Raw genomic sequence first — 27,822 nt, 5'->3', positions numbered from 1 at the left:
GTCTCTCTCTCTCTCTCTCTTCTTTTCTTTTTTTTTCTTTTTAGCTTTTTCTGCTTTTGGTTTTTGTCTTTTGGTGTTTTCCTCACATAAAGTAGTTGGAAGAATTCCTGTTCCGATTTCCTAAAGATCTTAAGAAAGATAGAAAACATATCTTCGGGGCTTTGATTTTGTTTGTTTGTTTTGCTTCTAGCAGTGCTAGATGACCTTGTAGTGCTGGGAATCAAATTTGGGTCTCAAAGTCATCTCCTTGGCCCCCCACATGATCTTAGTATTTTAAAGATGGGGTTTTATTTAAAGTAGAATTTACCCTTAAATCCATTTGCACACAAACTTGTTTTGGAGAGACTTATGATTTATTTTTCAATAGTATCATTGTATTAGCCTGTTAAGGCTTTCTGTTTGTTTGTTTGTTTACTTGTTTTTAATTCAGTCTTGGGACATCATGTGAGTTTAAAAATTCATTCTTTCTGATGACTTTAAGTTTAACATTTTTCTCCTAATTCCTTAACATTTACTTGAACTTATTTTCTTTTTGTTTTCTAATGTAAAACTTCATTGTTAAAAATTTTCCTTTTAGTATTATTTTTGCTCTGTCTCATATGTTATGATGGCTTGTGTGTTTATTCTTATTTGTTTTCAGAAATTCAGTTCTAATAGGATTTCTTCACTGAGCTAATATTAGGCATGTTATTTTGGTTATAGAAACTGATATCATCTGTAAATTATAGAACCACATATAGAATCCTGAATCTTGGTATTGAGAGAGGGTCAGAGATGTTAACTCTGAGATAGGGTAAGGCACCCACTGGGGCTATAATAGCTAGAACGATCAGAAGTCCCAGTTCTCTCGGAGAGGCCAAATTGTCATTTTTTCTGAATCTCAGAGAATACTCACAGCATGTGATGTACAGTATTTCTCTCACATTGGGACTCCACATTTCCCTCTTGTGTGCAAAGATCCTTTAGCACCCACCAAAGTGTATCTACCTTTATTTCACTGCTACACTGTATACATATGTATATATGTGTATATGATATATAAAAAAGGAAAATAAGCTTTCTATATCATTCATAAAATGGAATGCAAAATATGCTGAAATCTCTGGAGATATATAAAATATGAAGTTATATCCTTTAAGCAAAAATTGAGATGCATCACAAATCTTTATGTATGAAAGAGCTACTCACTTTTTTGATGTCTGACATAGCTACTAAAGGTGATTTTTGTTTGTTTGTTCATTTGTTTTGATTTTGAAGCCACATCTAATTGTAATTGTGCTTCCTTCCTCCCTCCCTCCCTCCCTCCCTCCCTCCCTCCCTCCCTCCCTCCCTCCCTCCCTTCCTTCCTTCCTCCCTTCCTTCCTTCCCTTCCTCCCTCCCTCCCTCCCTCCCTCCTTCCCTCCCTCCCTCCCTCTCTCTCTCTCTCTCTCTTTCTTTCTTTCTTTCTTTCTTTCTTTCTTTCTTTCTTTCTTTCTTTCTTTCTTTCTTTCTTTCTGTCACACCCAGTGGTGCTCAGAGCTTGCTCCTTGACTCTGTGTTTAGGGATCACTCCTGACAGCGTTGCAGGGTCCCTGACAGGCCAGAGACTGAACTTAGGTCTGCTGTGTACAAGGCAAATATCTTATTCACTGCACTATCTCTCTGCCCCCCATCTCATTTATTTAAAAATATTATCCCCAAATGTTTTTAGATAAATCATGGTATTCTTTGTTTTTTAATCTGTCAAACAGACAAAACTGTCCTCCCATTGTTCATCAATTTGCTCGAGCAGGTCCAGTGACGTCTCCATTTTAAGACTTGTTGTTACTGTGTTTGGCATATTTAATATGTCATGGGTAGCTTGCCAGGCTTCGCTGTGCGGGTGAGATACTCTCGGTAGCTTGCTGGGCTCTCTGAGAGGGGAGGAGGAATCGAACCCAGCTCGGCTGGGCTGGCTGCGCACAAGGCAAATGCCTTACTGCTGTGCTATCACTCCAGCCCATTTTTATTAGTTATTTTAATTCAATTAAAAGAATGGAATCTCTTCATCAGTGCTTTTGCAGTGTTCCAATGTTTCAAAAATACACAACAATTTACTTCATTTAAATAAATAGTAAAGAAGATGCATTTTACTTTAGTTGTGTCATCCCTGCTGCCTGGTCCAGAGTGAGAATTTATTGGAATATCACTACTAGTCTTTGTTTAAAATGGTCTGTAGGCCATTGGCCTGCTGCTAGCCTTTGTAAAATGCTTTTCAGTGAAGCAAGATTTTGCCCATCCATGACACTAAGGCTCTATTACCTTAAAAACTAAATATAGTTTTCTCTTTACACGAAAACAAAAGCTGCCACTATAGAATAATAATAAGTTGGGGGTTGTAAGCATCTGGGGGCAGTTCTCTGTATTTGAACTATATATCACTATTAAGACACACCTAAACTTTGATGAAAATGTGGGTGGGAATCAAGTGGGAGAAGCCAGCAGTCCAGAGCAAGGCAGAGCCTTGTATCGAAGCCCAAAGTGTGGCAATTAAGTTTGATCCATTTAAAGATTTCTACACTAGCAACACTGACTTAGAGGAATAGACGAGGGCACATGGGAGATGGTACTAACTAGTATGACAGAGGTATACCACAGAGGCCTGGGAGCCATCTGAGGCTCTACATGTTGACCTAACGTTCTTAAAATATCTCTGAAGGGCTCAATGCCAGGTCCCCCTTTATACTATTTAGCAAAACTCTGACATCTGGTGAAGATGATGATAGTGAAGACAGCAGAGAAGAACACAAGAGGCAACTTATTTAAGGGTGAAATATTTTGGTCTGAATCGTGAAGATTGGGAGTTTGAAATAGGGAATAGAGATTCTGTAAACAAATTATAGAGCGATTTATGAGTATTAGGTGAGCAGAATCACAAGTTGATTGCTTCATGACTGTGAATGATGGATCATTAATGAGTCAAGCCAAAAGAGTAATTCTTCAGTTCTGGTTGGATCATGGTGTGTATCTCTAAATGAAACAGTATGGGGGAAGAGCACAGTTTTGAGGACTAGAGTCAACATTTTCTATTATTCATTTTTTTTATAGTCAGTAATATTATAGAAAGAAATATCTCAAAGTTGAAAAGAACTTTAACAGGGCATATTCTTTTTTTAATGTAGAGTACTGCTATTTATTCAGCCACTGATTAGCTGATAAATTGGGCATGAACTCCAAATTAATTTTTTTTCATAATATTATTTATTTATTTTTTCTTCTTATATTTATTTATTGAATCACTGTGGGAAAAGTTACTAAGCTTTCAGGTTTAAGTCTCGGTCATACAATGTTCAAACACCTTTCCCTTCACCAGTACTCATTTTTCACCACCAAGAACCCCAATATAACCCCCTCCCAGCCCTCCCAATGCCTGTGAGGCAGATGATTTCTATTTAACTCTTCTCTACATTGATTACATTCATTATTTCAACAAAAAATGCACCATTACTGTTTAGAATTTCCCCCCAAACAATCAGAATTGCTGACATTGTGAAATACTTTGTTTTCTATAGCTGGTTATGAGAATCATATAATGTCACGCGGCCCCGATTTTGGATTTCTGCAAAGAGCCAGATAATTATGAGACTGGTTTCTGTGCGTATGGTGTTATGGCTGAGCCAGAGAGCCACCCGTTGGGGGCAACTCGTGACCTTGGTATGGCGTGAAGGACGAGCCGTTATCACCACCCTTCCCATGAGATTGCAGTTGCCTGTCCCCGCTGGCTCACACCTGGCTTTCCTATAAGCTCTGAGGCGGCAGCCACCTTGCTGCTGGGGAGGGGGCGGGGAGGGATGGGAGGTGGAAGGGAGCAACACCCTTTCCCTCCCGGGGAGGCATGGTGCCATAGTTTAACGCATGGTCCATTAATTTTTCTGCAACAAGCTGCCGGACTCTGGACTAAGCCCTTTTGCCTCTGGAGCCATGGCCGTGCTGGAGAGCCGCTCGTGGGGGGCAACTCATGACCTCGGTAGGGCGTGAAGAATGAGCCGGTACCATCCCCCTTCCCATGAGACTACAGTTGCCCCGTCACCAACAGCTCATACCTGGCTTTCCTATAAGCTCTGAGGTGGCAGCCACCTTTTATATGGTCCAGATGCATTTCTGCCAAAAGCTGCTGGGTTTTGAGATTTGTTTCTGAGTCTTTGGGATCATGGCCGTTAAGCAGTTCGATCAGGAACCAGAGAGGCCATGCCTCCAATTATATAGCTGGGCCAGGGGTGGTTTGTGGGTGTGTCTCCCACATACCTAACTTTTGGCCATTTACTGTCTTGGTAAACTTTGCCCCAAGCTTTTGGGGTCTGCCCAAAGGCACAGCAGCAATTTTGGGGTATCTGAAAGTCTGAGGGTGCCGTCAGGCTGCTGATGCACTCGCCTCACAGGTACAGACCGACCTGCTGGGGGCATCATATCCCCAACAGGGCATATTCTTAAGCTTTACCTCAGAACTGAGTGTTGTTTCCCCTCATTCTGGAGAAGAGTATCCTGTTTCTATTCCTTCTTTCCTGCAACCTTGCACAGTTGCAAAGTGACTTATCAAGTTTTTCTTCTGTCCAAACCTGATCCCCATCTATAAATCTGTGTTTGTTGCTCCATGTTGCCTACACTTTATTATTTACAATCCTCCTATTACATGATGAAATGCCTGACTCACTTTGCCTTTAGGGCTAATGCTTTTCAAAGGTCAGTGTGACCCCAGCCTTCATTGCCCTTTTCCACGTCATTGGTCAGAAAACAGTTTGGCCCTTGCTGGGTGTGGAGATGCCATGATTTCTCTTTTCCTGGAGAGTTTTGCAGACTGATCCCATTTTGGCTGTGTAAAGAGAAACCACATGCTGGTCTTCTTTGACAATGGAACGCTGCTAAGATATAAGCATAAGTGCGGTTACTCTCACGTCTGGACACAGTCACATTCCAATTTAGCTTCTGTCTCTTCATTTAGCATCTTGTTTCTCCTGTGTGTGTTTGCTTCTTCTAGAAAAGAGGAAACTCAGGATATGGAAGGCATCATGCATCATTATAGAATCCAGAAAATAGCTGCTCTCAAAGAGCTGAAGCTCGAAAATAACTGCTCTCAGCAGAGCAGTTACTGAAGGACACAAGTTGTCTGGCCCATAATTTCTGGAAATAAAGAGTTATTTTTTATTTTCTTAAGGAGCTAAACTTCCAATTTGGGCACAAAATCTGGTTTTCTCATTCTTATTTGGTAAAGTCAGGTAGAAGAGTGTTTATGTGTAATGTTGATGTTCAGTACCTAACTTTTTCTCAAAAAAACCAATAGGGAGCCAACCACGAACATCCATCTCCCTAACCTTTTTCCTGGGTCTCTATAGGAGATTTGTTTTGTTTTGGGGCCACGGTCAGTTTTGTTTAGGTCTTACTCCAAACTCTGCACTCAGAAATCACTCGGAGTGGGTCTTAGGGGACCATATGGGATGATTTAGTTGTTTGCTATTGTGCAAAGCAAACATCCTATAATCTGTACTATAACTCCAGCCCCTCTATAGCAACTTTAGCTTTCTTTCAAGATGCTGCATCATTTCACCTTTGTTAAGCTGACTTCTGTGGGGCGTAAAATCAGGGACTCTGGTAGGAAACAAGGTCTCAGGCCAGGTCTAGAAATTCATCCCACTTCTTCCCTGTAGGAGATATAGAACGGTCCCATCTTCACACCGTAGTCCTGTCTGTTGTCTACAGGTTGTATAATGGCTTGACAGTCCCAGATTGGTCACAGTGTGCAATGGCCAACACAGAACTATGATATAGGGATGGGGGAGAGATGGTGAGCAGTTACTCTTGCCCCAACGTTTTGCTGTAAATTTAACTCCTTGAACTTGCTTGAATACATCTTTCACAAAGGCCTAAGGTCGAAGGAAAAGGTGCAATGTAATTACTATAAAGGACACTGAAGAGTAGGACTAATATAAATTAAACAATATTTGTGGAATTATTTTGGAACTAAATTTAATACCTTTAATTAGCTTCATTGAACTTGATTCTACTCATTTATTTACATTTTTGTAATTTACAGACTTAGAAAGTAAGGGTTCCTCTTTATACATTTACTTAGGAAAACTACTCAGAAATTAAAGTTTGACACAAAGTATTCCACTTACGAAAACACAGGCACAAACCAAATTTCCTTAGAGTTCACAAACTTGGGGTAGAAAAACTGTTGTGAGATCAATGAAAATTAAAAAAATAAGTATATTTAAATTTCAACATATCCATATCTAGTTTCCTTTAAACTTAAGTAAGTTGTTCTGAATCCAGTTCTTATATTTTTGTGTGTTTTAAGAGAAAGTGAAACGAGTTCTTCAGATCCATCTATAGAATTTTTAGTATGTGGGAGTGTGAATTATGTAGAATTCAGAACAGGGAAATCATATAACAGCCAGAGGCTTCCTTTCGTCTTTTAATTTCCTTACTTTGTTCTTAATGACATTTGTTTTACCTTTCCTAATTGGCAATGATTATGGAAGTTGATTGACGAGACTAGGAAGGATATGGAGCTCTCCATGCTCTTCCAATGAACATACTATCGACTAAGGATACTACCTATTCATGGAAACCTTTTTTCTTCTTTAAAAAGTTTTTTAATTCACCATGATTCACAATCCTGTCAATGGGGTTCATGTGTGCAGTGTTCAAAGATCTCATCCTCCACCAGAGTGCACGTTTCCTCCACCATTCTCTCTCCCCTCAGTCCTCCTTTCTTACTGTCTTCCAACCACAGAAAGCTCAGTTATGTAGACCAGTTTACAGATTCTGTTGCATTAGTTCATTTGTTATTTCCTTTCTATTCTTTTCACCCTATTTATGCTAGAAGCCATTCTGTATCTCCCTCCATCTAGCTGGCTTCACTCAGCGTGATACTCCATCAGTTTAGCAGAAAATCATGATTTTGTCTTTTCTTATAGATAAATAGTATTCTATTGTGAATATATACAAGTTTCTTAATCCAGTTATCTGTTCTTGGTCACTTAGATAATTCATAGATTTTTGGAATATTGTGAATTGTGCTTCAATGAAGAGAGGAATGCAAATGTCTTTTCTGAGTAGAATTTTTAGGGGGAAATGCCAAGAAATGAAATTTCCAGGTTTTATGGAAGCTCAAGTCTTAGATATTATTGAGCAGGGATGTGGGTTGGATCACACCCAGTTGTACTTAGAGTTACTCTTGGCTCTTTGCTCAAGGGTCATTCTTGGTGTTTATCAGGAGATCTTATGGAATGCTGGGGATAGAACCCAGGTTGACTATGTGCAGGGAATGTGCTTTTTCTTCTGCTGCTGCTGATCTCTCTGGTTCTCAACTCTTTCTTCTGTGAATTGTCCATGTTGCTTTCCAGAAGGATTGAACCAGTTGACATTCCCAGCAGTGAATATCGGTTCCTTTTGCCCCCACATCTTTGCCATCCCTGCTTTTTTTTCCCCTCTGGGCCAGTCTTACAGGTCTGAGGCCATATCTCTTTTTTAATTTTGATTTGTATTTCTCTGCTGATTTGTTATGCAGAGTTTTTTTTTTTTTGAGATGTTGCTCGGGGCACACTTCTGGCTCTGCACTCAGGGATCATTCCGGAAACCTCAGGGACCATTCAATGTGCTTCGGATTGAATTTGGATAGGTCTTATGCAAGACAATACCTTACCCACTGTACTCTCTGGCCCCCTTGATGCAGAACTTTTTCTTTCTTAATTATATTCTCACTGGCCAACAGCATGTCTTTCTTCAGGAAGTGTCTGTTTATCTCTTCTCCCTATTTTTGGATGAAGTTTATTGGAGTATTTTTCTTGTTAAGTTTTTTAAGTGCTTCACAGTTAGCCTCTGCAGACCACAAAATAAAGTCCCTAGGAATCAGCTTAACACAAGAAATGACTTATGAGACTTATATAAAGAAACTATGAATTACTACTAAAAGCAATTAAAGAAGACACACAAAAAATGGAAATATATTCCCTGATCATGGAAGAATTGATTTTGTCAAAATGAGAACCGTACCCAAAGCAATGGAGTCCTTATGAAAATACCCATGACATTTTAAAGAGACAAGTGAAAAATTTTAAAGAGACAAATGAAAAATGATGCTGTTGAAATTTTTATGGCATAACTCTCCACCCTTCAATAAAACAGATGGAAACATTTCTCACTCCAGTTTTAAATCATACTATGAAGTTATATTAATAAAGACAGTGTGTCACTGGGAAAATGGCAGATGCAGATCAATAAAATGCAATTGAGAGCCCAAAGATCAGTCATCAGGTATATCTTTGACAGAAGAGTTAATAACATGAAGTGGTACATTTAACCACCTTTCAATAAGTATTGATGAAAAAAACTAAACAGCCAGATGAGAAAAATGAATCTTATGTCACACTATGCGTAAAAGTCAATTAAAAATAGCTTATGTCACACTATGCATAAAAGTCAATTAAAAATAGCTCAAATACCTAAATATTGAGACTCAAATTCATAAATTATACATAGAACGAACCCTTCATGACATTGAATCTAGAGGCTTCTTCAATGACTTATTGACATTGGACAAGAAAATGGTAGCAAACTAAACAAGTTGAATTTTATCAAAATAAGAAATTTCTGTACTACAAAATAAATCATTGCCAGAATAAAATGGCACTCCACAGACTGGGAGAAAATATTTGCCTACTACTCTTCTTAAAAAGGTCAGTATCATTTTTTTTCCATTTTTTTTATTTAATCACTGTCAGCACAGTTATAAAACTTTCTTGTTTGAGTTTCAGTCATACAGTAATAGAACACCCATCCCTCCACCAGTGTACATTTTCCACCACCAATCTCCCCAATATACCCCCTCCAATGCTCCACCCATCCCCCTGCCTCTATGGCAGACAATTTCCCTCTTACTCTCTCTTTACTTATGGGCAATATGGTTTGCAATACAGATACTGAAAGGCCACCACGTTTGGTCCTTTATCTACTTTTAGCCCTCATCTCCCATCCCAAGTGACCCTGCCAACGATAGTTGATTCAGTGATCCCTTCTCTAGTCCAGCTGCCTTCTCCCTCAGCACATGAGGCAGGCTTCCAACTATGGAGCAATATTCCTGGACATTGTCTCTACTCTTCTTGGGTGTCAGTCTCATGTTGTGTTATTTTATATTCCACAGATGAGTGCAATCATTCTATGTCTGTCCCTCTCTTTCTTACTCACTTCACTTAGCATAGTACTCTCCGTGACCATTCACTGACAAGCAAGTTTTATGAAAGGTCAATTATCTCTTGTCTTCTTAATAATTATAAAATGTTTCCAGTGTTGCGATCAGCATAGACTTTCGTAATGTGTGTATAGTTTGTATTTTTGTATGCTTGGGAAGAAAGTGATCTTCTTGTCATTGTATTTGCTCATTTTGGTTATTAAATGATTGAATTATAGTTTTCTGTTGGACATTTTCTGTTTGAATATTACTATGTGATACATTTCAGTATCAGCAATTTCATGGTCACTGTTTCGTTTTGTTTGTTTGGGGGTCACACCCCATAAAGTTTAGGTTTACTTCTTCTTCTGCTATCAGGGGTCACTCCTGGCAGTTCTTGAGGACCACAGATACTGCCAGGCATAGACTGGATCAAGTGCATGCAAGGCAAACAACTTTTTTCTGCTCTACCATCTCCCCAGACCCAACTTATTGAAAATAAAATTGAAATTAGGAGGGTATAAAAGCAAATCATGATTTTATGAACCACGTCAAGTTTGTGTGCAAGGTGGTGTTTTTCAGTACAAATTTATTTTCACTAAAAATCATAAATCACATGAAGATAATTAATGGTTCGGGAACGCACATTGTAAATTAGGAAATTGAACATGCGCTTTATCTTTATGCTTTTAGGAAAAGTAGCTATCACTATATTTGATAAAAAATACTGTATCCTGTAAAATCATACCAAATATAGCTATCCATTCATCAGCTGATAAATGTTGTTATGAAATTTAGGTTATGAATGTTTAGAGTTTTGAGTTATGGCTACAGCTGATACAAATGCTTTTGCACAAGTTGTTATCTGCAACTAAATCTTCAATTTTCTAGGATATATACTCTAGCATATACACTTGCAGGGCTGGAACAATAGCACAGTGGTAGGGCGTTTGCCTTGCACGCACCCAGCCGGGTCAAGCCGGGTTCTATTCCTCCGCCCCTCTTGGAGAACCCAGCAAGCTACCGAGAGTATCTCGCCCACATGGCAAAGCCAAGCAAGCTACCCATGATGTATTTGATATGCCAAACGCAATAACAATAAGTCTCAAAATGGAGACATTACTGGGTCCGCTCGAGCAAATCAATGAACAACGGGAGGACAGTGACAGTGACAGTGATACACTTGCTGGGTGGTCAGTAAAGGTAAAGGTAAAAGTAAAGGCCCTCCCGTTGTTCGTCGATTTGCTCGAGCGGGCCCAGTAACGTCTCCATTGGAGACTTTGTTGTTACTGTGTCTGGCATATCGAATACATCACGGGGAGCTTGCCAGGCTCTGCCGTGCGGGCGAGATACTCTCGGTAGCTTGCCAGGCTCTCTGAGAGGGGCGGAGGAATTGAACTCGGGTCGGCCATGTTGGTTGCGTGCAAGGCAAACGCCCTACCGCTGTGCTACCGCTCCAGTGGCTTTATATAATTGTTATAACAAATGCCAAAGCACCATTTTACATCCCCATATCGATATAGTATTTCAGTAATTCATTATTTTTGATTTGCTCGAGCGGGCCCAGTAACATCTCCATTGGAGACTTTGTTGTTACTGTGTTTGGCATATCAAATATGTCACGGGGAGCTTACATTATCTTCACCATCACTTGTTTGCCTTCTTTTAATTTTCAGTTTTAATTTTGTTTAGTTATTTATTTTTTTTGGTGCCAGGGATTGAACCCAGGCCTTAACACATGCAAAGTGAGAGTCTATCACTGAGCTATATTAAACTTTCTTTTTAACATTATTATTACAATATCCATATTATAAGGTATGCAATGGCATCTCATTGAACTTTCTCTTTTCTATGGATTAGTGCTGAATTAAGGTCTCTTTTCCTGTCCACAGTGCACCGTAAATGTTTTTAATAATCATTAGAGATGCAGTTTTTTGTTGTTATTCTTTTGACACCCCAGCAATGTTTAGGGGTAACCTGACTTGGTACTCAGGAATTACTTCTGGCAGTGCTCAGGGCACTATATGGAATGCCAGGGATTATATCTGGGTCAGCTGTGTGCAATGAATGAATGGCGATGCTCAGGGGACCATATGGGATGCTGGGAATCGAACCCGGGTCAGCCGTATGCAAGGCAAATGCCCTACCTGCTGTGCTATCTCTCCAGCCCCTAGTTCTGATCTTTAAAAAAATTTTTTTTGTCTTGTCCTTGTGGTGCCAGAGGTCCCATGCCTCCTTTATATAATAGACCACCCCTGGCCTTTCTATGGCTCTTGCAGAGCTTTTTTGATAAGGGTCATTGTCACAAATATGCAGTGAGAACTCAATGTGATTTTGATTTGCATTTTTCTGATGATAAGGAGTGAGCACTTTTGCATGTCCACACTGCCATCTTTAGTTTTCTTTCTTCCTATATATTTTTTTTATTTTTAAAAGAGTCTATGCAGATTAATGTCCATTTTCTATTGTGTTGATTTTTCTTGTTTTAGTTGAATTGTGTGATTCCTTCATGCGTTATATACAAACCTGTCTGTAGGGTACATGATGTATAAAATACCTTTTCCCAATTATTAGGCTGCCTCTTTGCTCTGGTACTAGTTTCTTTCACCATACAAAAGCTTTTCATATTTTGATTTAATACTACTTTCACTCTTATTTTAACTCTTGATGCCCTTGATATTAAAACTGAGACTGCAAATATCTGTTATCAATATCTAGTATGTATCAATATCTAGTGTGTAACACATATTTTCTTATGTATAGTTTAGGATTTAATCCATACCATTAATCCATCTAAAATTATTTTTCCTTTTTATGTTAAATATTTATCTGGTTACTTTTTAAAATGTAGCTGTTCAATTTTCTCAACAGTGTTTGTTGAAGAGGATTTCCTTTGCTCATTGTATATTCTTAGCCTATTTGTCATAAATTGACAGCGGCTGGGGAAATAGTACATCTGCTATGGCATTTGCCTTGCACATGACTGGCCTGGCTTCACTACAGAACACAGAAAAAGTCCCCTCAGTATAGTTAGAAATGATCTCTGAACACAAAGCCAAGAGTAATTCTTCAAAACTGTTTTTCATGCTCTCCTTAAAAGATAGTAAAATTGTGGGGACAGAGAGAAAGAGTGCAACAGAGTACAGCAGTTAAGGATGCTTCCTTGCATGTGAAGCATCCAGCTTGATTCTCTATACCATACACCCAAGCCTCACCAGAAGTCATCTCTGTACACAAAGCCAGGAGTAAGACCTGACTACCACCAGTTGTGGGCCCCCCACCTCATAAATAAGTGAATTGGCTGTCCATATTCTGGTGACTTTAATTTGGGGCTCTGTATTGTATTCCACTGGTTCATTTTTGTTGAAATATTTTGTTTTTCATTTCTTATTTCTCTTAAAATTTGAAATTATGTACTAAATCAATAGGGCATCAAATTCTAATGGTAGGTTCATAGAGCAGTTAGCTTTAGCTGCACAATAAAGTACCGTAAAACATAATGACTGAAATTCCTCTTGGTTAAATTCACAGTTCTGTGGCTTTTGTTAAGTTAGTCATCTGCGGTCAGTGGAGGTGGATGGTTTATAGTCCTCTTAAGCATTTGTCCTATTTGTCATTTTATTGGCTGAAGCCTAAGTTTCTTTTAAAAAAGATGCTTCTGGAGAAACTTGTGCCAGTGGTGCTTGTGGTTCACCAGGGCTATAACTGGCAGTATTCAGTGAACCATTTGGTGCTGGGGAGATAACTCAGAATTTTGTGCACCCTAAGCATATGTTTACCATATAAGTATGTGTTGTTGTTTTTTCATATGGCTGGGGTTATAGGATAAGAATAAAATGAGAGTTGGTCCACTGCTGAAAGCAATGTACTCATGTCCCATTGGCCAAAATAGGTCAATATTCAACCCAAGTGCTTTTCTATAGGAGAGTTCTCAAAAGGGAGAATCTTTTATAATATTTTCTTTCCTATACTTATACTATACTACACATACAGAGATGCAGGCTAGTAACATGTGCTGTGTATGGTCACTCTAAACAATTTATACCATGGTCCTGTATGAAATTAATTTTATTACATTTTAGGAAAAGCAAGCCTATTTCCTGATATAATACAATATACAGTGAGTGTATCTATCCCCAGTATGTAATTTTTGGTAGACTCTACAAAATTTATTAGACCATGGTGGTGTTATGTTAGGAAATCATGTTGACAAAACTAGTTATCTTTGTTCTTTCTTTTGAGTTCATTGTCTTCCTCCAATTTTTCTAGCAGCGGATTAGTACTAAGATGCATATAACTCCTGATGGAGTTGGGCAGTAATAGTGTGTATGTCTTCTTCTAGGTGCCTGCCCAGCTATTGTGAACATGGGGGTGTATGTTCTCAGTCCTGGGACACTTTCTCTTGCGATTGCCAGGACACTGGTTACACAGGTGCTACATGCCATTCCTGTAAGCCTTGCAAACTGCTTAGTCTCCTTCTTCATTATTTTCCGATTTTCCTTCTCATAACTATGTTTATATGCATCTGCGCAAACATATGGTGTAAAAATGATAGCAGAAAACAGAGACTCAATCTTTGAGTCTAATTTGCTTTAAAAATAGTTTTACTTAGACAAATGTGAGGAAAGAGAAAGAAAGAGACAAATGTTCAAGAGATAACATGGGCTTTCCCAGCAAGGAACAAACCTGTCTGATATACTTTTAACAAATTTTAATTTCTAATGATGTCATGACAGCTTACAGAAATACATCAATAAATAGACAAGAAAAAATAGAAGGTAAGCAGTAGTAAGTCACAGTCACGGTCCTCCCGTTGTTCATCGATTTTCTCCAGCGGGGCCAGTAACGTCTCCATTGTGAGACTTGTTACTGTGTTTGGCATATCGAATACGTCACGGGGAGCTTGCCAGGCTCTGCCACGCAGGCGAGATACTCTCAGTAGCTTGCCGGGCTCTCCGAGAATGACGGAGGAATCGAACTCGGGTCGGCCATGTTGGCTGCGTGCAAGGCAAACGCCCTACCCGCTGTGCTATCGCTCCAGCCCAAGCAATAGTAAGTATTAAAAAAAATTATAAAGTGTTCTTTTTTAAAATCTAGAATATATAACTTACCCTGTTTAAATTTGAGCCAATTTTAGTTTCTGAGTTCTGTAGCAAAACAAGTTATTGGGTTTCATGATAAATTTTTATGATGATAACATACTGGAATTTACTATCTGTCTACAAATTTTAATTTAATTTCTCTTTCCTGAAAAATAATTTTCTCAAGTTTAAAGCTAACCAAACTTCTCTGACCAGTAAATGATTAGACCCACTTATTCCTCTTAGTGGACTGGAGCAATAGCACAGCAGTAGGGTGTTTGCCTTGCGCATAGCCCGCCCGGCCGAGCAGGGTTCAATTCCTCTGCCCTTCTCGGAGAGCCCGGCAAGCTACCCGTGACATATTCAATATGCCAAACACAGTAGCAGCAAATTTCACAATGGAGACATTACTGGACCCGCTCAAGCAAATCGATGAACAACGGAAGGACAGTGACAGTGACAGTGACAGTGATTCCTCTTAGTAGAGTCCTGAAATTCTCATGGTTTTCTAATTATTGGCTTTTGTCTTAGCTTCCCCTTATTTGTATAACACTGTTGTCATTTCTGCATACATACCTTCTTTCCCTGGAACTTTAAGTAAGAGCATGATATAAAAATGAGCACATCCAACCACCACCAGTTCTTATTAGAGATTATGTTTCATTTCTGAGAGCTCTTCCTTAAAATTATTTAATAGATTTTACACTGTGTGGAAAGAAGGCAGCATGTGAATTGACATGGTCCAGTTTGATATGGATGGAAATTTAGGAATTTGTGTTGAGATAAGAACCCTTGGTCCCCATTTTGGCAGTTCCACAGAGGAGCCCACAGCATCTTGCTGAACTTAGGGAGGTAAATAACCCCGTAAACACAAGGTAAATTCAACCAGAGTAAATTCACTTGCCTCTATTTTTTATAATGGTGTCAGGTTAGAATTTACAGGACTACTCTTCATTGGAAATGGGCTGAATAACCAGAAATTAAACGTTGAGAGATTTGGTCAGAGTCATTTGTGTTAAACAGTCAATTTCTTACTTGGATCATCCCTCATCACATCTAGCAGATATTTTAATCAATGACTCAATACCTGCTGAATGTTAGTGATTAAGGAATGAAAGCTAAAATAATATCTCACTTTGATATAATTATAATCTAAACAAGTATGAATACAATTATGAGAAATAATAGATTTTTTTCACTTGTGAAAAAATATTTTCCTAATAATTAAATTGACTTCATTGTGGTTCTCTACTGAAAAATAAAATAAGGGCCTGAGGTTTCTAGATCAGTAGTAAGAGATCATAAGCTTATTGTCTTTTGGTATGCAATAAATATATTTTGCTCCAAGTACACAATTAGTACATATGTGCATTCACATTAAGAACAGGTTTTCATACTCTATTTCCATAGGAAATTTCAATCCTAATCCAAATGTAACCACCGCTATCAATATTGTCTGTGTTTCCATCACTATAAGTGGCAATAATTGTGTTATTTACTTGGGAAACTCCAACCTGGACACATTGATTGATGTGTGGCTATATTTAATAAAACAGTGTCTTTTTTATAAAATTCCTGGACAAACATTAATTCCTAAAATTTTCCCTTTTTTGAGAGACAAACAACAGTAATTCTTGAAGCCCTCTCTGCATTTTCCTTAGCTATGGAGAGTAGTTACAGGGTTTAAAACTTTAGATCTAGAATCTCATCAGTGCAGACAGATCAATGTTCACACCCTCCTCTTATCTCTTTCCCTCCCTACCCCCCTTTCTTGGATCAGTTCAATTTAAGGATTTTCCTGTACTTTTACATGAGAGTTGGTGTGGATGCCAAATCTGATCACTAGTGTTTTAAAGTGCCAATCCAACCATGTGCCAGAAAGAGCCCTGTGCCATTTTCTGGCAGTCATTGAGAGCTTTACAGGTTTTCTAAAGATTATTCCTGTCCAAGCAACAAATGAGATGTTTGCAGTTGATTATTCATAAAAACTTATTCTAAATATTAAGTCTATCATCTGCACATGTAAATAATTTTCCTTGTTTATAGAAAAAATTATTGGTAATATGAAAAATTCCAAAATGAATCAGGATAAACTGAAATTACAAAGAGGTTTTCACACACATTTTGTTTGAGTTCCAATTTCTTGAATAATAATTATGGATAATTTTAAGAAGTTCTGTTAAACAAGCTTTACAAAGTGAAGAAGGCAGAATTGCTCATTAGTAAAGTGCATCTTTAAAACTGCATCTTTCAAAATGAATTGTTAAAATTTCATTTCATATATAAATTGCTTTAATTAAACAAAGAGTATAACTATTGAGTAATATAAAGGAAATAAAAAATAATAGTATCTATTATTATATACTGACAGGTGAGCTAATGTGCTTCAGATACTTGGATGTATCTGAAGGTCATAAGGGATTCAGCTTCACATATCCCACAGCAATAACTCTTAAAATGTCTCAGATTCAGCTCACTGCCTAATTGCAACAGAGACCAGTCCTCTAGAGAAAATGTGCATGAGAGCAGTTCAGAGTGAGTACTGCCAGGGGAAGGCATCACACAATAAAGCTGCTAGAGGGACACAGCTCATTGTGGTGTTGTCTGAGATCATGTGTTTTGCAGCACTGTACGAGCAGTCTTGTGAAGCCTACAAGCACAGGGGAAACTCCTCAGGACTCTACTATATTGATTCCGATGGAAGTGGCCCACTGGGACCATCTCTTGTATATTGCAACATGACAGGTATTCTAATGAACTCTTTTTATAATAGTCAAAATCATAGTAATGTTTATTTTGCGCAAAATAAAATCGGGGAAAGTAGAGTTTGATTTGTGGCAGCTCTATTAAATTGTGATTATATTGTGATTGTTACGTCACGGAGAGCTTGCCAGGCTCTGCCGTGCGGGCGAGGTACTCTCGGTAGCTTGCCGGGATCTCCTAGAGGGGCGGAGGAATCGAACTCGGGTTGGCCATGTTGCTGCATGCAAGGCAAACCCCCTACCGCTGTGCTATCACTCCAGCTGAAGTATTAAATATAATATTATAAGCCAATAAAGAGTAGTAATCAAAAGTTATTTGATTAATTTTGAAAAATTTTTAGGTTAAAATTAATTGTAGTCTCTACTCAATAATCTAAAAAATGAATAGATTTTATTTATTAGTTCATGTCAACAAATGCCATAGACTTTTAAAAAATGAAAAATTCCAGTTGCAATAATGTTTTTTAAAATTTTTATTAGTGAAACACAATGAGGTACAGTTGTAGACTTACAAATTTTTGTGCTTGGGTTTCAATTATACAATGATCAAGTACCCATACCTCCACCAATGCCAATTTTCCATCACCACAGATCCCAGTATCCCTCCCCCCCATTCCCCCCCCACCCATCCCACCCTGCCTCTATCGCAGGGCATTCCCTTTTGTTCTCTCTCTCCTTCTGGGTGTTGTGGTTTGCAAAAGAGGCATTGAGTGTCAATCATGTTCGGTCTATAGTCTACATTCAGCATGCTTTTCCCATCCAGGGAGGATCCTCCCAACATGCTTTATTTGGTGCTCCCTTCTCTATCTGAGCTGCCTTTTCCCAAAGCATGTGTCGCTGGTCTCCAAGTCATGGAGAAAAACCTCCTGGTACTTATCTCATCTATTCTTGAGTGTTAGTCTCCTATTATGTTACTTTATGTTCCCCAAAAGAATGCAGTATTTCTATGTCTGTCCCTCTCTTTCTGACTCATTTCGCTTAGCATGATACTTTCCATGTAGTACCACTTGTATGTAAATTTCATGACTTCATCTTTTCTAACAGCTACAGAGTACTCCATTTTGTAGATGTATCAAAGTTTCTTTAACCAGTCATCTGTTCTTGGGCACTCAGGTTTTTCCAGATTCTGGCTATTGTAAAGAGTGTTACAATGAACAAACAAGTGCAGATGTCATTTCCACTATACTTTTTTGCCTCTCTGGGATATATTCCCAGGAGTGGTATTGCTGGGTCAAATGGGAGCTCAATTTCTACTTTTCTGAGAATCGTCCATACTGTTTTCCAAAAGGGCTGAACCAGTCAGCATTCCCACCAGCAGTGAAGGAGAGTCCCTTTCTCGCTACATCTGTGCCAGCACTGGTTGCTTTTGTTCTTTTGCATGTGGGCCAGTGTCTGTGGTGTGAGATTATATCTCATTGTGGTTTTGATCTGCATCTCCCTGATGAATAATGATGTAGAGCATTTTCTCATGTGCCTTTTAGCCGTTCAGATTTCTTCTTTGAGAAAGTTTCTGTTCATTTCATCACCCCATTTTTTGATGGGGTTGGATGTTTTCTTCTTGTGGAGTTCAATCAGTACTTTGTATATCCTTGATATCAACCCCTTGTCAGATGTGTATTGGGCGAATATCCTTTCCCATTATGTAGACTGTCTTTCTATTTTGATCATTGATTCTTTTGAGCTGTAGAAGCTTCTTAGTTTAAGAAAGTCCCATTTGTCTATCTGTTTTCACTTGCTCGGCCAATGGTGTGACATCTTTGAAGATATCATTAGCTTCAATGTCATGGAGGGTTTTACCAACTTTGTCTTCAATGTACCTTATGGATTCTGGTCTGATGTTGAGGTCTTTAATCCATTTTTATCTTAGTTTTATACATGGTGTTAGGCAGAGATCTGAGCCCAGTTTTTTGCATGTAGCCATCCAGTTTTGCAAGCGAAATTTGTTAAAGAGGCTTTCCTTACTCCACTTCACATTTCTTGTTCCTTTATCAAAAATTAGATGATCATATGTTTCAGGGGAGATGTCAGTATATTCAACTCTGTTCCATTGGTCTGCATCTCTGCCTTTGTTCCAGTACCATGCTGTTTTAATTATTACTTTGTAATTATTGCTTTGTAATAGAATTTGAAGTTGGTGAGGTTGATTCCTCCCATTTTCTTTTTCCCATGAATTGCTTTAGCTATTCATGGATGATTATTGTTCCATATGAATTTCAGGAGTGTTTGCTCCATTTTTTGAAGAATGTCATGGGTATCCTTATAAGGATCTCATTGAATTTGTACAGTGCTTTGGGGAGTATTGCCATTTTGACCATATTAATTCTCCTGATCCATGTGCAGGGGATATCTTTCCATTTCCTTGCATCCTCTTTTGTTTCCTGAAGTAGACTTTTGTAGTTTTCGTAGTACAGGTCCTTTATTTCCTTAGTTAAGATGATTCCTAGTTTCTTGATTTTCTGTGGCACAGTTGTGAAAAGGATTGTATTTTTCATGTCACTTTCTTCTCTCTCACTATTTGCGTATAGGAAAGTCATGGACTTTTGGGTATTGATTTTATAGCCTGCAACTTTTCTATACAAGTCTATTGTTTCTAGGAATTTCTTGGTAGAGGTTATAGGGTTCTCTAAGTATAGTATCAAATCATCTGCAAATAGTGAGAGCTTGATTTCTTCCTTTCCTACCTGAACGCCCTTAGTATCTTTTTCCTGCCTAACTGCTATTACAAGTACTTCCAGTACTATATTGAACAGCAGTGGAGAGAGTGAGCATCTTTGTCTCATCCTTGATCTTAGAGGAAAGGCTCCCAGTTTTTCCCCATTGAGGATGATGCTTGCTGTAGGCTTGTGGTAGATGGCTTTAACTATATTGAGAAAAATCCACTCTATATCTATTTTGGCAAGGGTTTTCATCGTAAACCGGTGCTGGATCTTGTCAAATGCTTTCTCTGCATCTATTAATATGATCATATGCTTTTTATCTTTTCTTTTGTTGATATGATGGATTATGTTGATTGATTTCCGAATGTTACGCTACCCTTGCATCCCTGGGATGAGTCCTACTTGTTCATGGTGTATGATCTTTTTGATAAATCGTTGGATTCTATTTGCTAATACTTTGTTGAGGATCTTTGCATCTGTGTTTATCAGGGATATTTGCCTGTAATTCTCTTTCTTTGTGGTATATCTGTCTGCTTTTGGTATCAGGTTGATATTTGCTTCATAGAAACTGTTCAGAAGTGTTTTTGATATTTAAATTTCGTGGAAAAGCTTAAAGAGGACTCGGAGTAAGTCCTCTTGAAAGATTTGGAAGAATTCACTAATGAGTCCATCTGGGCGAGGACTTTTGTGCTTAGGGAGACTTTTTATTACCATTTCAATTTCCTTGATGGTGATAGGTCTGTTCAGGTATTCCCAGTCTTCTTAGTTCAGCCTTGGGAGTCTATAGGAATCAGGTAATTTTTCCATTTCCTTGAGGTTTTCATGTTCTGTGGCATAAAGCTTCTCAAAGTACTCCCTAAGGATCCTTTGAATTTCTGTAGTTTCTGTTGTAATGATACCCTTTTCATTTCTGATTCAGTTTATTAGGGTTTTCTCTCTCCCTTTCTTTGTGAGTTTTGCGAGAGACTTATCGATCTTGTATATTTTCTCAAATAACCAGCTCTCGGTTTCATTGATCTTTCAGATTGCTCTTTGGGTTTCCATCTCGTTATTCTCTGCTCTGAATTTTATTATTTCCTTCCTCCTGTTCGGGTTGGGTTCCTTTTGTTGGTCCTTCTCCACGCTCTTAAGCTGTGAGGTTAGGTTATTTATGTGGGCTTGCTCCTCCTTCCTGAGGAATGATTGTAGAGCTATAAACTTTCCTCTTAACACAGCTTTTGCTGTGTCCCATAAGTTTTGGGAACTTGTGTCCTGCTTTTCATTCTTTTCCAGGAATCTTTTGATTTCCTCTTTGATTTCCTTTCTAAGCCACTCATTGTCCAATAGTTTACTGTTTAATTTGCAGGTGTTGTTATCAATGTCTTTCTCCAAGTCTATGAGTAGTTGTTTTAAGTATTTTGCTGGTCCCTCATTAGGTGCATATACATTTAGTATTGTAAGTTCTTCCTGTTGTACAGATCCCTTGATCAATAGGAAATGGCCTTCACTGTCTCTTGTGACCTCCTTCAGTCTGAAATCAATGTGGTCTGATACTAGAATGGCTACCCCAGCTTTTTTATGTGAGCTGTTTGCCTGTAGAATTGTTTTCCAGCCTTTGCCTATGAGCCTGTGTTTGCTTTCACTATTGAGATGTGTTTATTGCAGGCAGCAGAATGTTGGGTTCAATTTTCTAATCCATCCTGCCACTCTGTGTCTTTTAATTGGTGCGTTTAGCCCATTGTCATTGAGAGAGATTATTGTTATCGGGTTTTGTCCCATTTTTCTGTTGAAATTTGGTGTATTTGAGGGGCCTGTCTTGTCTCTAAAGTAGCCCATTTAGTTGTTCTTGTAACCATGGTGTTGAATATACTGTAAGTTCCTGAGCTGTTTTTTGTCTGTGAAACTGTATGTTGTTCCTTTTGTTATGAATGAGAGTCTCGCTGGGTAAAGTATTTTTGGTGAGGAATTTATTTCATTGAGTTTTTTCACTATATCCCACCACTGTATTCAGGCCATGAGGGTTTTATCAGACAAATCAGTTGTGAATCTTAAGGATGCTCCTTTGTAGGAATTTTCTTTCTTTGATCTTGCTGCTTTCAGAATTTTGTCTCTATCTAAGGTTTTGCTCATTTTGATCAGGATGTGTCTTGGGGTATTTTCATTTGAATTTCTTCTAGTTGGTACCCTTCCGGCCTCCTGAATGTGGTCACACGTTTTCTTCAGCTCTGGAAACATCGTAGCAATGATATCTTTGACAGTTTCTTCATCAGTGTTTTCCTCCTGTCCCTCTGGGACTCCAATAATTCTTATGTTACCCCTCTTGGCTTCATCACGATCTTCTCTTGCCATCTGTTCACGAATTGTGTGTCTCTTTTCCATTTTCTGCTCTTTTCTGTAGAGTCTCTGGGCTTCATCTTTGAGTTCACTGATTCTGTCCTCAGCAGCTGTTACTCTGCTTCTGAGGCCTTCCACTGAGTTTTTCAATTTGCCTACCAGGTTTTTCAGGTCTGACATTTCCGTTTTCATTTTCCTAATTTCTACCTTAAATCCTCTTGTCTTTTATTGGCATTGCTTTCGATTGTTTCTTTTACCTCCCTAAGCAACCTCAGTAGCTCCCTTCTAAATTCCTTGTCAGAGAGGGTGTCTAGAACTTCATTACTGTTGGCGTCTTCTGGGCTAGGCTGTTCAATAAGAAAGTTTGGTGGGCTTTTGCGTTGCTTTACCATTGTGATCAGTTTGGTTTAGTCCTTCACGCTCAGTTACTATTCTGCTTGAGTTGCAGAATGAATTGAGATGGGATTAATCAATTATTGACTAATGTGTGTCTGGTGGTTAAACTAACTTAGTGAAAGTTCCATGTAAGAGGATAACTTATGGTTCCTATGGGATATGTAGTGGGAGAATAACTCTGGCCACGTTAATGGCTGTGGCTCCGGGAAGGGGCCCTTTCTCCGGGTGGGTTCCTGGGTGAATATGGAGAGAGTGCCCAGAGTGGTTCAGCTTTGTTTTTGTGCGGTGTGCCTCAATTCCCGTCCCCCGCAGACCAAGGGTGAAAACCGGCCGTTCTCAGGGGATCTAGTTAGCTGTGCAGACCCGGGAAGGGACCCTGGTGCTGGGCAGGTTCCTGTTTGAATCAGGCTCTACTGTACTTTTTTGCCTCTCTGGGATATATTCCCAGGAGTCATATTGCTAGGTCAAATGGGAACTCAATTTCTAATTTTTTGAGAATCGTTCATAGTGTTTTTCAAAATGGCTGAACCAGTTGACATTCCCACCAGCAATGAAGGAGAGTTCCTTTCTCCCCAGGTTCATGCCCCAACACTGGTTCCTTTTATTCTTTTGGATGTGGATCAGTCTCTTTTGTGTGAGATGATATCTCATTGTTGTTTTGATATGCATCTCCCTGATGATTAGTGATGTTCAGTATTTTCTCATGTGCCTTTTTGCTATTCGGATTTCTTCTTTGAGTAAGTTTCTGTTCATTTTATCACCCCATTTCTTGATGCGGTTGGATGTTTTCTTCTTGTGGAGTTCAACCAGTGCTTTGTATATTCTTGATATCAACCCCTTATCGGATGTGTATTTGGTGAATATCCTTTCCCATTCTGTAGATTGTCTTTGTATTCTGGTCACTGTATCTTTTGAGGTGCAGAAGCTTCTTAATTTAAGATAGTCCCATTTATTTTTCCTCTGTTTCCACTTGGTTGGTCAGTGGAGTATCATATTTGAAGATACCATTTGCCTCAATATCATAGAGGGTTTTGTCGACCTTGTCTTCAATGTACCTTATGGATTTTGGCCTGATTTTGAGATCTTTAATCCACTTTGATCTGACTTGTGCATGATGTTAGGTCAAGGTCAAAGCCCTTTTTTTTGCATGTGGTTGTCCAGTTATGCCAGCATCATTTGTTGAAGAGGCTTTCCTTGTTCCACTTCACATTTCTTGCTCCCTTATCAAAGATTAGATGTTGTGTGTGTTTTGGGTTGTGTGTACAGATATTTCACCCTGTTACATTAGTCTTCAGTCCTGGCTTTGTTCCAGTACCATGCTGTTTTAATTATTACTGCTTTGTAGTAGAGTTTGAGGTTGGGGAGGGTGATGCCTCCCCATGTCTTTTTCCCAAGAATTGCTTTAGGTATTTGTGAGGGCTGTGTTCTATATGAATTTCAGGAGTACTTAATCTATTTTTTTGAAGAATTTCTTGGGTATCCTTATAGGGATCACACTGAATCTGTATAATGCTTTGGTGTGTGCCACGACCCGCTGGACTAGTCAACATGGATAACCAGGAGAGGGTGTATGAGTGGTAAAAAAAAAGAGAGAGAGAGACAGAAGAATGGGAGTAAGACAAGACTCTGATCAAGCTCCAAATTTATTTCTCCCAAGATAGTTTTTTATAATTGGTTACATGAGGAAGTAGGCAAAATGGGAAATTAACAAAACATGCAGATTTTCAGTGAATCAAGGTGTGAGCCCTAATGGCGGGCTCATGGCAGTTATCTCGGGCATAGCTCAGAAGCTTACACAATGTATTTTAACATTTTTACAAGTAGAGATTAGTTCCTAAATTGCAGGTCAGGGTGTACTGACCTTTTGGCTCCCGGTAGGGGAGTATTGCCATTTTGACAATGTTAATTTTTCCTATCCATGAGCAGGGGGTATGTTTCCATTTCCTCATGTCCTCTTTTGTTTCATGGAGTAGCGTTTTGTAGTTTTCATTGTGCCTTTACCTCTTCAGTTAGACTGATTCCGAGGTATTTGATTTTCTGGAGCACAATTGTGAACGGGATTTTTTTCATGTACTTTCCTCTCTCTCATTATTTGCGTTTAGGAAGACCATGGATTTTGGGGCATTAATTTTATAGTCTGCAGTTGCATTAATTTTTATCTTTAATTGCATTAACTAATCTAGAGAGAATAAATATTTATAAGGCACATGTAATGCCCGCCTGTCCTTCACCAACTACAAAACCAAGATGACTGCCCTCCGACATCATGATGGATCTATCACATCTTCCAGAAGGGCAATGGAGAAGATTATTCATGACTTCTACTCAGATCTCTTTAATAGCCACATCCACTTGCCCACATACCACATACCACATGATGGATATGTCGTTCCCAATGTTCTCCCTTCCGAAATCCAACATGCCATCTCGTCGGTAAAGAAACAAAGAGCACCTGGCCCAGACAAGATCAGATCTGAACACCTGAAGAACTTACCATCAGTACTCATCAATACATTGGCTCGACTCTTCACACGCTACCTGTCTGAATGCAAGGTTCCATCCCAATGGAAAACCAACAGGACTGTACTACTATACAAGAAAGGAGACATTCACGACATTGGCAACTATCGCCCAATCTGCCTATTGTCTGTCATCTACAAACTATTCACTCGAGTCATCCTGAATAGGATTAGCAGAACACTAGATGAAGGACAACCATGTGAACAAGCTGGATTCCGAAAAGGATTCAGTACCATCAACCGTATCCACACAATAACCAAGCTCATTGAGGTATCTCGGGAGTTCAACATGCTGCTCTGTCTTCTGTTCATTGATTTAAAGAAGGCCTTTGATTCTGTTGAGATGGAAGCGGTCATGGAAGCCCTAGCCAATCAGGGCGTACAAACTCAATACATCAGGATCCTTCGTGAGCTCTATTGCGGATTCACTACCAAGATCTCACTATTCTACAAAGAAGTAATCATCCATATCAAGAGAGGGGTTCGGCAGGGTGATACCATTTCACCAAAACTCTTCAGTGCCACCCTCGAGAACATCATGCGACGACTGGAATGGGAAAGCATGGGAGTGAAGATAGATGGTCTACAACTACACCACCTCCGCTTTGCTGATGACATCGTTCTAATAACACCAAACATCAACCAAGCAGCACAAATGCTGAACGACTTTGACCGTGAATGTGGAAAGGTCGGACTACAGCTGAATCTTATGAAGACAATGTTTATGAGAAACAGCCTTGTTCCTGACGCTCCATTTGCTCTCAACGGAACCACCATCTCCGAATGCAACAGTTATATATACCTAGGTCGAGAAATCAACATGATGAATGACCTGGCACCTGAGTTGCACAGGAGGAAGAGAGCAGCTTGGAATGCCTTCAAGAGCATTGAAGAAATAACTAAAAGGACAAAGAACCTCCAGCTACGAGCACATCTCTTTGATTCCACTGTTCTTCCTGCATTAACATATGCCTCAGAGACCTGGACCCTACGAAAACAGGATGAGAACGCTATTCGGGTCTCTCAAAGAGGAATCGAAAGAACTATGCTTGGAATATCACGATTCACTCAAATGAGAGATAGAATCCGAAGTTCTGATCTTCGTCAACGCTCAAGAATCAGGGACGCTGTCTCATTTGCCAAGACATCAAAAATCAGATGGGCTGGACACGTAATGAGATTTACAGACAACCTCTGGACTAGAGCCATTACTGATTGGATTCCACGGGACATCAAAAGATCACGTGGATGCCCACCTATAAGATGGTCAGACTTCTTCGTCAAGACCCTAAATGATCGGTTTGAGGCTCTGCATGTTCCTAGAACGAACAGATACCATTGGGCTACACTAGCACGCAACCGGGATGAATGGAGACGTTACTGGCACCCGCTCGAATAAATTGATGAATAACGGGGAGTAAGTGATTAAGTGAAGTGATGTATATGTTTAATAAAATAAGGTGTCAATATTCAACTATAAATAAAATTTCATTTCTCCTAGGCCTAATATATGTAGCCAATAAGTAAATATAAACATAAGTTCTTTGAATGTTTTTGCTGTATATTTAATGTAGTCAATAAGTAAATATAAACGTTAGTTCTTTGAACATTTTTACTGTATATTTAATGTAACAAATGACTAACACATTTCCTGATGTAAGCGCCAACACTTCTGATAGACTTGATGCAATTTCTGTCCATCTCATCTATGACTGTGCCTGTTGGTGTCAGTACCCACAACGTCCCCTTCTTATCTCATTTTACCAAATGAAAGGGGGAATTGTCCTAATGAAAATTCTGTGCACTCGCAACAAAATAGATATACTTAAGCAACCACAGATTTTTATAATCTATGAATTCTCAAAATTCCCCAAATCAATGTAGATGGTTCTAAAATTATGTAAACCCCATTTTAATTTGGCTTATCTTCAGATTTGTCTATGTGCACTCAACATTGTAGGATAATAATATTTACAAGGCAATATTTATGAATACATTTTTTTTCTTTGTTTTATTTTATTTTTTATTTGGGGCCATTGAGGCTTTACTCAGCATTAACTCACAACTCTGTGTTTAGGGATCATTCTTGTTGAAGCTCAGGAATAATATGTGGTGGTAGGATTGAACATGCATCAGTCACATGCATACCCTCCGTGTGTTTTTTACCCTCCGTGTTACCTCACTTTTACTTTGATATACCTTATGCTTGATCTGTAAAGTAAAATCTAAGCAACTTTCAGTATATAGTTATTTATCTGTTCTTAATTTGATCACCTAAATATTCCAGAACTACAAGAAATATAGTAGCCTCTGAATTTTGTACATAAAACATGAAACTTCTCCAGGTCTTAAGCTTTCATATTGGCATTTTTCAAGCAATTTATCTTTAATACTGAGCAAAATTTTGTGATGTGATAATAAAGATATATGAGTTACCTTTGTGTGAAGATGTATGATCAGAAAAAATGTGAGAAAATAACCAAAGTATATTTCTAGATTTTCTGCTCTTAGAGGTAACAATTGAATATTGAAATTTCTGGGGCTTTTAAAATTAATTACTACAACTCAATAAAGGCAAAAAGGAGCTAAATATAGATCTATTCCAGTGATATAGTTACCTTTAATAAGTGGTCGCAGAATTATCACAAATCACAAGGTATATATTAAAATTTTTCATAATTTTGTCTTGGCTTAATACTAACAGTAGACGCTTTATAATTTTTTTTAAGTGCAGGGGTATTGCTATTTATTCAGCCATTGACTAAGTTGATTGAGCTGGGCTTGAACTCATTCACGGTCACGGTCCTCCCGTTGTTCATCGATTTTCTCGAGCGGGCCCAGTAACGTCTCCATTGTGAGACTTGTTACTGTGTTTGGCATATCGAATACATCATGGGTAGCTTGCCA

The 27,822-nt window shown here is 38.8% G+C and overlaps 1 pseudogene; it reads left to right on the top strand.

Annotated features, from left to right (window-relative positions):
• LOC130034974 (contactin-associated protein-like 3) overlaps window positions 1–27,822 on the top strand; it is a 183,344-nt pseudogene that overhangs the window by 94,812 nt on the left and 60,710 nt on the right.

Source organism: Sorex fumeus, unplaced genomic scaffold (assembly GCF_029834395.1).
Source record: "Sorex fumeus unplaced genomic scaffold, SorFum_2.1 ptg000063l, whole genome shotgun sequence".
Taxonomy (NCBI): domain Eukaryota; kingdom Metazoa; phylum Chordata; class Mammalia; order Eulipotyphla; family Soricidae; genus Sorex; species Sorex fumeus.
The sequence above is the reverse complement of the archived record's forward strand: the minus strand, read 5'-3'. Positions and strand labels throughout refer to the sequence as shown.